Source organism: Podarcis gaigeae (assembly GCF_964106915.1).
Source record: "Podarcis gaigeae genome assembly, chromosome: 1".
Classification (NCBI taxonomy): Eukaryota; Metazoa; Chordata; class Lepidosauria; order Squamata; family Lacertidae; genus Podarcis; species Podarcis gaigeae.
The window spans coordinates 64,314,387-64,328,148 of NC_139678.1; the positions used below are offsets into that span (position 1 = coordinate 64,314,387).

Sequence of the window (13,762 nt, forward strand, 5' to 3'; positions counted from 1 at the left end):
TATTTATAGCCCCAAATGATTTAGGCCCCAAATATCGGAGAGAACGTCTCCTTCCCTACAGACCCTCCTGGGGGATAACGACAGCAGATGGGGCCCTCTTGGCAGTTCTGCTGCCCTCTGATGTTTGGATGGTGGTGGCCCAGGTGAGGGCATTCTTTGTGGAGGCCCCCAAGTTGTGGAATTCCTTCCTCACGCAGGTGTGCCTGGCATCTTCACTATACAGTGGTACTTCGGGTTACATACGCTTCAGGTTACAGACTCCGCTAACCCAGAAATAGTACCTCGGGTTAAGAACTTTGCTTCAGGATGAGAACAGAAATCGTGCTCCGGCGGCGCAGCAGCAGGAGGCCCCATTAGCTAAAGTGGTGCTTCAGGTTAAGAACAGTTTCAGGTTAAGAACAGACCTCCGGAACAAATTAAGTACTTAACCCGAGGTACCACTGTACAGCTTTTGGTGAATGCTCCCTAGCCTTTGACACCTGAGATTTGTGTTTCCAGGACTCACCCTATTCCAGCAACGGTAATCTGTATTAACTGTTCTTAATTCTGAATCTCCATTTGTTGTAACCTGCCCTGATCAAGCTTTTGGTCCATAATTTTATGTACAGATTTAGTGATGTGATGACTGAAGTTTACCAGAACTCCCAACACCAGTAAAATCTCTACATGGGACCACACTTTCCTCTTGACAAATTCATCAGGCAAAGGAAGAGAGGGTTCACTTTTCGTAGCCACTCACTCTCACTAAATATGGACACATCATAGATTTAACACACTTTAAAAGCACATGACTTCACCAAATAACCCTTGGAAGTGTCATTTACTCCTCAGAGAGCTACAATTCCCGGCACCTTTAACAAACTACAGTTCCTAGGATTCTTGGAGGTCCCCAGGTTGGTAAAAGGAGCTCTAGTCCATAGAGTGCCTGGTGGAGGTAATAACATGCAATGCATTAGCACACAGGATATGTCACCAGAACAGTAACTCAACACGAGCAAGGATTTTGCCCACCACTAAAATAAAACAGATGTTCCTGCAAGCACAACACTGGCTAAGCCGAGTTTAGAGCAAGTGTCATAGAGCACAAATAAGACTCAGCAGGTATAAATCATTAGCCTTCGCTCCTGTAGCTGCACCCTCAGCTATATTTAAACCACTGTTCAGGGCACTTTTGGGCAAATGTTCCGCGAGTAGTATTAGGAAAGCATTCATATTTAATTATTTCCTCAATAAATGAACAAAACACTTCTGAAAGAATGTAGAATTCTTGGCTTAAAAGCCTCCGCATCTGTAGACCTTGCATTAAAATAACCATAGTTAATACACTCTTGGCACATGTCACGTTAGTATTAAAAATGCAGGCCCCTGAAGTGCCTATCAAGTATGATTTTTTTTTTCATAGTTCCCTCATAAAACGGTGATGGTTTAAAAGGCAGAAATTCACTCAAGGCATTTTACAGGAAGAGATGCTGGGAATATGATTCTCTTATATCAGGCACATGGATCTTTTTATTTTAGCTGTGCTCCAGGTACATTAATTCTCTGATATGTTTCCATTGTGTGTGTGTGTGTGTGTGTGTGTGTGTGTGTGTGTGATCATTCCAGGTTTGCATGAGATTTGCCATCATTTTTGTTCCCGTGCATCGCCACACTTGAAATGCAACCTCGAGCCACGCATGCTGACAGACTCCATTAGCATTAATGCTGTTCTCTTATCTTGTGTGCGCTCTCTCTCTCTTTCTCTTCTGCCCCCCCTCGCCCCCTTTCTTGTCTGATGGTTCACTGACACAGTTGACAAGGCTGACACCGCCAATCAGCTTCTACTCAGCAAGGTCACTGTTCAGACTTGACTCGTGATTGGCTGCTGTGCTTCAGTGTGTTATTACTGTCTGATTTGATCGGAGGCAGGGGGTGGTCTCCAATCAAACAGAGAAAAGGTCCTGGAGAAGGTAATTAAATCCTGTCAGAGGCAATTATCGGTTCCAGGGCCGTGACTCTGGCACTGAATGCAGATGATCTGAAGCTCTATTCTTGTAGAAATTCAAGAGGGCTTCTGGCACAGATCAGTTAGACATAAAGGAAACAGCAGGCTTTTTGCAAACAATGCAGGTCTGCATTTTAACCTTTTTACACAGCCTTTCTCCCTCTCTTCTCCTGCCTTCTTATTCTTAGGGTCTGGCTACCTCTGAATACATTTTTTTCTCTCTCTATCCCCTCACATTCTAATTAAATTATTGACAGGGTTTCCTTTCCAAAATACACATAAGGACAAATTACAGGGGACAATGGCTTTCTCTAAATAGCGGCCAAGGAAAAGGCTCTCCACCAAGTCAAAATGAGTTGTGATTTTGGATCCTGTGCTTGAAGAAGCAACATGTGGAAGCTTGAGAGGAGTCAAATGAGGAGGCTCACTCTGACTATACATGAGCTGCAATTCTCTACGCAGTTACCTGGGAGTAAACTCCACTGAAATCACAGGGGGGAAGGGGACTTGTCTCCATGTTAATATGACTAGGAACAGGCTGTAAATTTACTTACACATTCTATTAGTGTGCCATAAAGAGCAGTGATTTTATCTTCAGACTGCCCAGACATCTTTTTGAAAGCTGGCGAATACAGCAAAGGCCACCTTATTTAAATCACCAAGGATCTGTTTGAAACACAAGTTGCCTTATTTGTTTTAGAAAAAGTATAAATGCTGAAGCTCAAAAACATCCTACGTTTGGGATAAAAAGGGGTGTGTGTGTTAAGATTTCTTCATAAAGTTTGCCTCCCCCTTTAATAAATGTGTGCCTGTTTTTATTTTTCCTGGAGATAGCACAGCTATTGCAGTGATTTTAACTTTCTTCTCTAACTGGCTTGGCATTGTAGTCACAGTCCAGAGAGTTAAGTGTGTAGACGTGAATGGGTTGGATTTATATTTGGCTGTGCTTTAGACTAGAGCCATTGAAATCAATGGGACTTAAGCCAATCATCTAATTTAAGTCCCATTTATTTCAATGTGCCTACTCTAAGCCTGACTAAATCTGATTCCAACCCAGCAGGTATAAGTGAGGTGGTACTATAGGACTGAACGTAAGAGCCCAGCTGAATCAAACGAAATATTCATATATTGTTTGCTGCTTGTTTGCCGCAGCAGCAGTTGGATGCCTTTGGGATGCTCACAAGCAGGGCATGAAGGCAATAGCTCTCTCTGCAACCCAGCAAATGGTATTCATTGTCGTGCTGCCTCTGAGCTCGGAGGTTTTATATAACCCTCATGACTAGTTGCTGCTGATAGACCTGTCCTCAATGAATTTCTCTACTTCCCTAGCTAGTGATCAACCCTCTATCTCATGGAACCAAATGCAATAGATTTATTATGTCTTGTGTGAAAAAGTACTTCCTTTTGTTTGTCTTGAAGTCCTAAGGCAGCTCATATAGCAAAAATGCAATGGCTGGGAGCAATGGGTTCTGTCAAGCACCTCCTCTAAGTCCTGGCACTGTGCCTTGGTTTTGGCCCCGCCTGAGCTCCAGCCTTGCAACCTGACACTTCTTCTTTTATATAACTAAACTGCAGGCATATAACACTCCTTGCAAGAATTATAACACTGGTTGTGCTAACTTTTATTCATGCATATGACCTCCATGGAGAAGGGAAATCAAAGCATTTCTTCTCTGTGCAGTAATTTATTATCTGTGTATAATTCTGTGAACATTTCCGCCAGTGAAATATGACGAAGCTTAAAATCAAAGTTAACGAAAATGTCAAATGCTATTGAGTACTATTTGCATGGTTTTAATCGATATCCACAAACCTCCTTTGCCTTTCATGTCAGAACGAAGGATGCAAACAAATGAAATAGTTGTTTCTATCAAACGTCAAGGGCTATCTTTGATTCCCCCACTCTCTTTTCACATAAATTTCAGGAACCCACTATCCAATCTTGCGTTTTTCCCCCCTCTTCCCATACATGTCACACATCAAATTCATTTTGACAGCTAAACAATGTTTCCTTTATTTCATTATAGTTTTCTTATCTGGAGTCAAAGCTTCATGACAATTTCAAAGAAAGGAAAATAAAGAATGATCTTCTGGCAGATAGGTACCTTATTTTTAAGAGATCTCGTGCAGATATGTTGGTAAACACTCCAGCTGTGTTTGATTTGCTTTGAAGGCAATATCCAATTCTGATTGTTTTGCTAGCAAGTTCTGCTTCAAGTTTTGTGTTTATATCTCCCAGTCACCCATTTTGCATAACAACCACCACCACCACCCTTGAAGTAAAAAAACCATATTGGTTATTTGGATCTTTCTCTTCATTCTTAGGTAGTTTTGGGTTACAATAAACAGCTTAAGTAATTATTACACAACAACAGGTATAAACATGAGGCTGCCTTATATTCTAGTCATGTACGCATGTAGCTACACACTCTCTACACTGGTTGGACCCACTTTTAGCCCAAACCTGCATTTGGGGACCCATTGCTTCCGCCATCTTCTTTTTCTACCATGTAACTATAGTGGCAATGCTCCTGTCATGATCCATCGTATGTCGGACTGCAACCCAATATTGAGTCCCGCACCACCTGCTGAATATTATTTCTCTACACCAACTGGCAGCATCTCTCTCCAACAGGTGACTCCACCACTACATTGCAGCAGTAATATGACATAAACACATTAAGGTACAAAGCCTGGAGTAACGGAATGGGTTGTTTGGTGCTGAGCTTAAGATCACCCTCTTCCGTGCCTCTCCAGGAATACTCACTAGTCTCTTTGGTAAGCCTGCTCAGATTTCCTTTAAGAAAGTTATCATTTTATTCTTCCACAGGATTTCCATGGACTGAGCAATTTAGTGTATCAGAAAACCACAGGGAGGAATTTGATATAGCGCTACGTGGCATATGCACATGTGGAATGAGGATCGCTTGTGCAACGGGACTCCTCACCTCTCCTTTCCTCTCCTCTCCGTGTTCGGGGGGGTTCTCTCAACCCTTCAGAGCAGATTTAGGGGGCACAATTGGTGCTGAGTGAGGAGGGGAGGGGAGTCCCATTGTACAACTGGACCCTGTTCTGCACACACAACTTAGCTGAATCCTGCCCATAGTTTCTCTTCTCACTACAGTGGTACCTCAGGTTACATACACTTCAGGTTACAGACTCCGCTAACCCAGAAATAGTACCTCGGGTTAAGAACTTTGCTTCAGGATGAGAACAGAAATCGTGTGGCGGTGGCATGGCGGCAGCAGGAGGCCCCATTAGCTAAAGTGGTGCTTCAGGTTAAGAACAGTTTCAGGTTAAGAACGGACCTCCAGAACGAATTAAGTTCTTAACCCAAGGTACCACTGTACATGAATGAACTGTGGTGTGACTCGACTTGTGCACTCATATCCTCTTTTGCTGTTTTTTCTTGATTTTAAATAAACTGCAGATCCCTGTGGTGTCCAGATTTGGGAAGCTGTGGTTTGTCTAAACAACGATTCATGTGAACAAGCCAGGATCAAAATGCCATTTCAGATCCTGGCATGTAAACTACTGATCCCCACATCTGAATATTTCAAAGAACAGTGGCTCCCCCCCCCCCGAATTGGAAGCAGATGCTTAAAAACTCTGCATACTCCTGCAAAAGGAGGAAGGAACAGTCTGTGTGGCCAAGGCTCACTGTGGGTCATTCAAATAGTGGGAAACCATGGTTTTCTGCTACATCTGAACCAACTAGCTGCTAGCTAGCCAGTACTTTCAATACATGGAGCATGCAAAGCTATTACTTTCCCCACCTACAACCTAGTACAGGCTCTCAGCCATAAATATTTGGTGGTGGAAACTACAGGTAGTGGAGGGAGACATCGTAAATCAACACGAAACAGCATAAGCCTACTTAAACCTAAATTCTAGAAGTCCAGCATGTTTAAATTAATAACTTTAATAAAATAAAACATTACTTTTTTTAAAAAAAAATATGCGCTAGGAGTCCAAGTGCTTGTTAATCATCCTAGAGAGCTTTGGCTTCCATTGGCCAGAACGCTGCCAGGTGGGAACTGAGCAATCTGGCAAAATATTCCCTGCATGTTTTTCTTCTTTTTAATTTTGAGAAAGGGACTAGAAACTTACTTTAATAAAAATAAAAGCTAAACATCTGGAAAAAGAGGTTTGACGTACTGCTGAAAGTGGCAGGTCTCTGAAGCCCTGCATGTTCCACCTGGTTACAGACCTGCCCTAATATTATTGTCGCTATAAAAGCATTGATACCTTGTCTGCTCAGGGAACATATGGTTATTATTTTTCTACCAGATACAGTCAAGATTCTGCTGGTGCTGCTGCTGCTGCAGCAGACATTCCTGAAGTACACTGTGTTGTACTGGACCAAGGTTGCTTGCATTGCTATGCAGGAGCCTCGCTGTTAAGTTCCTTTTATCTCTCCTTCAAAAAAGTGTTGCTTTGGTCTGGCTGTCAGGGCTACCGCAGGCATTTTTCAGCATAGTGACAGGTTTTCTGAGGTTACTAGCTGACCCCACTATTCTTCAGCAGCGCTATCTTGCTGTTGGTAGTGGTTCTTCTAACCCGAGTTTGATTGAGGAAGAGGTAACAACACCTGCAGAGCCTGTGAGAAAGGGTCACAGATGGAAACTGTTTCTATTGACTTTCTTCTCTGCAAAAACTTCTCTTTATCGACTGTGAGTTGCATTTTTTGAGAATGAGCTGAAATTCACATGAGCAGCCAGTGTTAGCTTCAAGGCTATCACACACTATCGTCTTCCAAGAGCTGCTTTGCGAAAGAAAGAAAGAAAGAAAGAAAGAAAGAAAGAAAGAAAGAAAGACAAACTTGTTCCACTGGGTTAGGAAATTATTTTCATTTCTTGTATGGCAGTTATTCTACTTGGCAGTATAAACATCACTGCAGTTATTTCACTAATATTCCATGCATTAATAAATACATGTTAAAGTTTGTGTCGTTATGTTCCTTTCATTGGTAGTGGTTATTGTTGTGATGATATGGTGATGATGATTTCAATTTATATCCTGCCCTTCCTCTCAAAGGAGCCCAGGGCACAAAGGCCACACTGACATGTTGCAACCCTTTGGGTGCGGGGAGAGTTTATCATAAAAGTGGATGGAGCCAAAGTGAAGAAGCAGGCAGGTATTTTTACAGTATTGAAAATGACTTGATTAACCTGCACTAATTTAAAACAGCACTAATAATGAAATTATTTTTTATTAGTGTAGATACTATTTTTAATTCACTGAACTAATTGACACAGGCTGCATTCACAATAACCTGGCTGTACAACAGAAATGTAGTTCTTCTCCATCTAGAATTGTTCATACTCATTGTCATTATACTGCTTTCAGTCCAGATTGATTATTGATTCCACAAAAGTGGATGTGGTTACTTGATATGTGTTTCGAAGCCCCTTCCTTGATTCGGTTATCCATGCTTTTTCCTCCATGCACATGGCCCAGCTGAATGAATAAAGGAGTATAATAGAATCATAGAGTTGGAAGAGACGACGAGGGTGATCTAGTCCAACACCCTGCAATGCAGATATTATTATTTTTTTTGCCCAATGTGGTGCTTAAACCCATGGCCAGAGTCCCATGCTCTACTGACTGAGCTATCTGTGATTGCCATTTTTGTATACACCTACCAACAATGTCATTAGGCAGGTGTGGATGCGCATACACAACATTGCTGGGGGTCCTGCCTAGATCTGTTTTCAAATGGACACACTGCAGAATCAGTCTTCATTCAATGAGCTTTTCTTTTCAGAATGAAACCAGTTTATCAATTAATGATTTTCAGGGGCAAAAAAAAGGGGGGGAGCAATAGATCCAGATTGTGTGTGTGCACTGAAAAAACAAGTACTCTTCTCCATTGATTCAAAAATAAAATGTCGTGTGTGTATGAAGCCTTATTTGAAGAAGCACTAATAATGACTTATTTGATTGGCATGCACTCATTTTAAAAAGCATTGCATTGGGGTCTTTTACTGCATTTGTAGTTACATACTATTATGAATTGGGGTAGGTGCAGGCTCTCCATAATTCCTGGGTTTAGTAAAAATTAAAATTAATCAAGCTTTGATTAAACTTTGCCAAACACCAAAGCCCCCTGGATTTAGTTATGCTTAGGAGCCAAGCCACCTTGCAGGTGTGGTGATGGCCCATCACAAAAACCATCAGAGGGCAAGACTGCTAGACAAGGGGCTGTGGGGTTCTTTCTTTGCTGGGTGTGTGTGGGCAGATTCAGAGGCCAGGCTTAGGGTTGCAACTTTGAATGACATAGGCTGAAGGAAGATCCTTGGAGTCAGTTAGCAATGAAAAGATGGAAGAACAGAATTCCATGTGAGCTAGAGATGATAGGCTGGAACAAAGAGACACAGAGGGTGGCTTTTTGCTGTCCTTTGAATCCAATGCTGCCCTTATAGGGGAAGCCAGATCCTCATGGGATGTGAATGCTCTGCAATATACAGTCGTAACTCGGAAGTCGAATGGAATCCATTCTGGAAGTCCGTTTGACTTCCAAAAACATCTGAAAACCAAGGCACAGCTTGTGATTGGCTGCAGAAGTTTCCTGCACTCAAGCAGAAGCCGCGGAAGCTGCGTCAGAAGTTCAGCTTTAGAAAAACATTCGCAAACTGGGACCCTTACTTCCAGGTTTGCAGTGCTCGGGAGGCAAAACTTTTGAGTCACAAGGCATTCAATAACCAAGGTACATGTAGATAAAACCCTACACAGTGATATCTCCAGTTACGGACAGGATCCATTCTGGAGACCCGGCTGTATCCCAAAAAGTCCGTAACCGGAGGCGCCCTTCTGCGCACACATGTGGCGCAATTGAGCACTTCTGCGCATGCGTGCGCAGTGAAACCTAGAAGTATACACTTCCCAGAGGGATATGTAAGCAGAGGTATGACTGTGTCATAAAGACACAACAGTCTCTGCTATACCTCATTGTCTCAAAAGGGAACACAGACCCTGGTAAGCATGCCTGCAACCCCTGGAATCTTGCACATTGGAGTGTCGTGTAACAATACACTAATTCCAAAAAGCACTGCACTGGGTTCTTTGCTTCATTGAGATAACTAGAGATACCCCCCCCCCCCATCACACATACACATATCACATGATATGCCAGTGCTGTCACTCTCTCTCACACAGCCAATCCTACACAGGCAGACAGAAAGACAATCACACACACATATACAAGAAAATCAGTCATCGTCGTCCCCCCCCCCCCCGCTTCTTACGCTTCATTTCATCTACCCCACTTTGCCTTAGTGCCACAGCACTCCAGCAAGGAGGGGATGATGTGAACTGGAATTCCAGCTTTGCACTGAGATGGGCAGAAAGGTTCTTCCAGCCTCACAATGGGGATGATCATTGCTCCCCCTACCTGCTCATCAGACGACCCATTTAATGAGCAGAGAGTGAGGGTTATTTGTACTTCCATGTGGAACTGGTCTGGGTGGGAATGTATCAATCTCTCCACCCAGCTCAATGCCCTGGAGAGGATGACAAATCCAGTTCCCTTGAGAAATCCAATTTTCACTTAAAGAAAAACCTACTAGTTCTTGTGCTTTTAGGATTTAATAATTTTGAGTATGTAGTGGAAAATGTTTCTAGTAGAATCTTGCGCTGCTGAGCAAACTTCATCAACTCCCATCTGCCTTCAAGCTTCAATGTAATTAGAACCAAAATGTTTGCAGAACCAAAGTTTGCATTCAAATATATGTATGCCAATGGCTCGAGCCAACCTCTAAATCAGAATCAGAAGTTCAGACCCAGGATTTCTTTGACAACTGGGAAGAGTGGGTGGGGGAGCAAAGCGAGCTCTGGGTTTGCATTTACTGTAACAGGGGAAAAGAGAGCCAGATGTGACTGTCATCAAAGCCCTGAAAGATTATTATTAGTTCTATTTTATGGAGCATCCTTCCTCCAAAGAGATCATAGCCCCAGACTCATAACAACCCTATCATGCAGACCAGGCTTCAAGTTAGTGAATTGCCCAGCATCACCTAGTTAAATTTGTGGCTGAGAGCCAAATTGCACATTAAACAGAAAATCCTTGATCAGATCTCCTGCCATCTTTGTATTCTCCTAAAAGCAGCTGTGAGGGGGAGCAATTTGGATGAGGGCCATGGTACTGGGGGAAGGGGGCTTAACTCTACTGCATGCTTATTTCCCAGGGCAAAACATGCATGCAGTCACAAAACTGGTGTTAACTGTTAAAGTGATAACTGCACTGGTTGCTGTTTTGCTATCAGCCCAAGTTCAAGGTACTTTGTGTTAATCCCACAAAGGCCTAAAAAACGTAGGCCTGAGGTACCTTAGTGACCATCTGATTCCGTATGCTCCAAGGATGCAGGTGGCGCTGCAGTCTAAACCACTGAGCTTCTTGGGCTTGCCGATCAAAAGGTTGGCGGTTCGAATGCCCATGAGAGGGTGAGCTCCCATTGCTCTGTCCCAGCTCCTGCCAATCTAGCAGTTTGAAAGCACACCAGGGCAAGTAGATAAATAGGTACCACTGCGGTGGGAAGGTCAACGGTGTTTCCATGTGCTCTGGTTTCTGTCACGGTGTTCCGTTGTGCCAGAAGTGGTTTAGTCATGCTGGCCACATGACCCAGAAAGCTGTTTGTAGACAAACACCAGCTCCCTCAGCCTGAAAGTGAGATGAGCACCACAACCCCATAGTCGCCTTTGACTGGACTTAACCACCCAGAGTTCCTTTACCTTTACCTTACCTTATGCTCCACTTCAGTGGCTAAGATCCTCTGATGAGACACTTCTAGCAGTTCCCCAAGCCTCTGAGATTTGGTTTTCACCAGGGACCAAGTCTTTAATGTGGCAGACCCCACCCTGTCAAACTCCCTACTAGTCAATAGTTGGCAGGACCCATTCTTTTCTCCCTTCCAATGCCTTTTGAAAAACTTTTTGTGTAGACAGGCCTTTTCCACATGGTTTCCCCGCCTTTCAACCTGTCAGTATTTGTTTGTATTTACAGAGGTTTTTAATTATGCTTTAAGGATATTTTTGTGGCTCTTTTGTTGATTCTTAACCTTATATGTTATACTCCACCTTGCTATAGTTTTATGAAAGTGTGGGGTATACATTCATAAAAATAAAGAAAAGAAACTACAGATACAAAATGCGTACCTGTATATGGCTCTATGTGCCTAATTCATGAGGGCCATTTGCACGTGGCACAAGAGAAGGGACTAAGCCCTTCATTCACAAGAGCCACAGCCCCAATCCAATTTGTGGCCTGTGTGCTGGTTTTAGGAAAACAAAACCACATATCTCCTACATTTTGTTTTGGCCTGAGCAGAAATGTTTACTTAAGTTTCCCACATCCAAACATAAAACTCTAGCCACAGCACCACAGTGACTCTCCAAACATGAGACTGGTCTGTGAGGGCATGGCATAAAACCTATTAACCACCCTAAAACCCATTTTTTTCTCACTATGCTTCCCTCGCTTTTATTTGTCTGTCAAGAGTTCAGAGAAATTGGAATAGGAGTGGAGATTGAGATACTCAGTTCTTTCAGATTATTGCATGTTTGCCCCCTGAAAGCTTGTGTAACCTGGAATGTGCCAGCTAGGTTTCTTGATCGTCTAAATGCCACAGTTACCCACATAGTGACTTCCCCTCTTCCTCTCTTTTATAAAGAACTGTAGGCTTATCCAAGTATCCCGCAGCCTGAGCATGTAATCGGAGTGTGAAAACAACATACGATTATAGTCCTGCTTAAAAAGAATTATACAAGTTTATGGATATCAGGCATGGATATTTTATGACACTGTGGCATTAGATGCAGGGTAGCCAATGCGTATAGTATATGTCTCACCATTCCTGACCAAAGCCCATGCTGACTGGAGCTGATGGAAGTTGTAATCCACAAGACCTGAAGGGTGCCTTGTTGGCTAGCCCTGCTCAACTATCATAATCAGTTTGAACAAACTCACGGGGAAATGGAAGCTAAGCACCAAACTACAGCACAACATGAGTATTCAAACAAGCACACTTAGCCTGTATCTTAACTTGTGCCTCACCCCAAATGCAGAGGAAATCCATCACGAAAAAGTGGATAGTGATTTGAATAAAGTTTGCATATGCAAATTTATATGCATAGATGCAGATTTAGAACAATTTGCTATAATATTTACATGTCCTAGTCCAACTTTGTTCATTTTTTCTGAAAACAACTTCGTCTTCATCTTCTTATTAGGTGATCACTCATAGCCGAGTAAGATTGTCTTCCATGAACACATTCTTAACGGTGAGTCCATAAGTGCCTGTGGAGGTCAGTTCTGGATCCACATGTCCTTCCTCAGTTGGGGACATTGGTTTCCAGGTTGGAGTTGATCATGGAGAGGGTTTGCCAAACGGGCCTTCCTCTTAGCACATTTCTCCCTTTCGTCCTGAGTTCGAGCGTCTTCAAAGTCCATGAAAACAACAACAACAACAACAACAACAACTGCTTTTGGGAACAGGAAAAACCAGTTTCCCCCTGAATTTTTCCAATTTTATTCTGGGCTTTCACATTTCTTCACTATGCATAGCATTTCATTTATACTGATCCCTAACTATAATGGTATGTACTGTGTGTGTGTGTGTGTGTGTGTGTGTGTGTAGTAATCAGTTAACACAGCTTGCTGCATTGTTGGACTATCCTTGGGGATGTGGCTATATGCCAAAATGAGAGTCTGCACATGAAAATTCAAATAGTATCAATTGATACACTATATACACCTTCTGCTGTTTATTTCATAGATTTAATGCTTGGACACTGAGGGCGAGTTTATACAATTGTGACCCCATAAGTAATCTGTGGGATTGCTCATACTTGTGGACAGAGTAGATGCAAGGAGAGTGACATTTAAAGTAATCTTATCATGTGGGCAGCCCATGCTCTATGCATCATCCGCTCACCCGTACAGCTACTATGTGCCCAGAGGGCTTTGTGTCCAGTAAGGTTCTCTTAACTACTGGTCTCTCCCTCTATCTACTACCACAGACAGCCAGGAAGACATTTCTTTTTGTACATTTCTGGATTTTCTTCACTTGAGAGACATGCATCTGCATGCATAGTTCAGGGATCGTAAGCAAATGCTTTGAATGCAGAATATTCCAGGTTCAATCCCAGGGGTCTCCAGGTAGGGCTGCGAAAACCTTTTGTAAGGCACCCCAGGAATTTGCTGCCAGTCAGAAGAGAAAACGCTGAGGCAGGGGGGCCAGTGGTCTGGCCAAGGGCAGATTCCTCTGCTTCTATGATTTGGAGTTATGAGTTACAAAACAGTGGTATAGGAACCACATACACTTCGTTTGCAGTGCATTGGTAACCCCATCTAGCCTTTTTACAAACTATATCTTGATATAGATAGGTAGCCGTGTTGGTCTGCCATAGTCAAAACAAAACAAAATTCCTTCCAGTAGCACCTTAAAGACCAACTAAGTTAGTTCTTGGTATGAGCTTTCGTGTGCATGCACACTTCTTCAGATACCTATCTTGATATGGTATTCAGCTAAGTTTTACTTAGGTAGGTGCACTGAAAAGAATGAAAATGACTGAGGTTCATTAATTTCAATGGGTTTACTCTGAACAAAACTTAAAGGTAAAGATAAAGGTACCCCTGACTGTTAGGTCCAGTTGTGGCCGACTCTGGGGTTGCGGTGCTCATCTCGCTTTATTGGCCGAGGGAGCTGGCATACAGCTTCTGGGTCATGTGGCCAGCATGACTAAGCCGTTTCTGGCGAACCAGAGCAGCGCACGGAAACG

At 42.9% G+C, this 13,762-nt stretch overlaps 1 long non-coding RNA gene across 1 annotated transcript; it reads left to right on the plus strand.

The window, feature by feature from the left end:
- Nucleotides 1–1,893: 1,893 nt before the first annotated feature.
- LOC310851337 lies at nt 1,894–5,752 on the plus strand. Its single transcript, XR_014567715.1, has 4 exons — nt 1,894–1,949; nt 4,012–4,085; nt 4,505–4,762; nt 5,415–5,752. It is a non-coding gene; the product is annotated as an uncharacterized lncRNA (long non-coding RNA).
- The last annotated feature ends 8,010 nt before the right edge of the window (nt 5,753–13,762 follow it).